Source organism: Morone saxatilis, unplaced genomic scaffold, assembly GCF_004916995.1.
Source record: "Morone saxatilis isolate NCDOM2014 unplaced genomic scaffold, NCSU_SB_2.0 Contig4, whole genome shotgun sequence".
NCBI lineage: Eukaryota > Metazoa > Chordata > Actinopteri > Moronidae > Morone > Morone saxatilis.
In genome coordinates this window covers 17,722,975-17,723,669 of record NW_023339984.1, presented here as the reverse complement: position 1 = coordinate 17,723,669, position 695 = coordinate 17,722,975, and positions in this window count along the sequence as shown.

Below are 695 nucleotides of genomic sequence, written 5' to 3'. Positions count from 1 at the left end.
TTAAACAGAGTACTACTCAGCCTGTGAAAACAGTTGTAGAGTCTCTGGCTGCAGGAACTTTACCCTGATAATGTCATAGTGATGTCATTAGGGTTATCTTGGTTTCAGCTAGTGGAAAACTTGCATTACAAACTGGGGGCAAGTAGCCTAAAGGACTTGAGTATGGTCCAATGTGGATTGAGTGATTGATGAATGAATCATATGTTTTGACCTTGTACGAAATCTTAAACTCATTAGCTGAACATGTCATTTCTTCCATCATCATACCTCTTTAATCTGCTGCCATGGCAGCTTCCACTCTTCTGTTTCAGGCTCTCCATTGGATTTTGAATTATGGCTGCAGGGCTTTGCTTCATTTCAGACACAAAGAGAAGAGTGTCCTGTCCTTCTCTCTCTGCTCTCCCAGACATATGAACATGTAAAAGTTGTACTGTTCTGCCCTCTGCTGTACATCAGTCAGTTATTACACGTCTCAAACACATTTCCCTCCTCTATATTGCCAACCACTAAAACAAATCCATGTTTTTCATTCATTATGAATTATTCATGATATATTATTTCTCTCAAAATGAATGAGATCCAACAGAAGGACATCAACCAGACCAGAGAGATAGAGATCCAGGTTTCAGGTGGGTTTTTTCTCTCTAATATCCTAATTTTCTCAGCCTTTAACAACAGATTTTTGGTTTTATGTA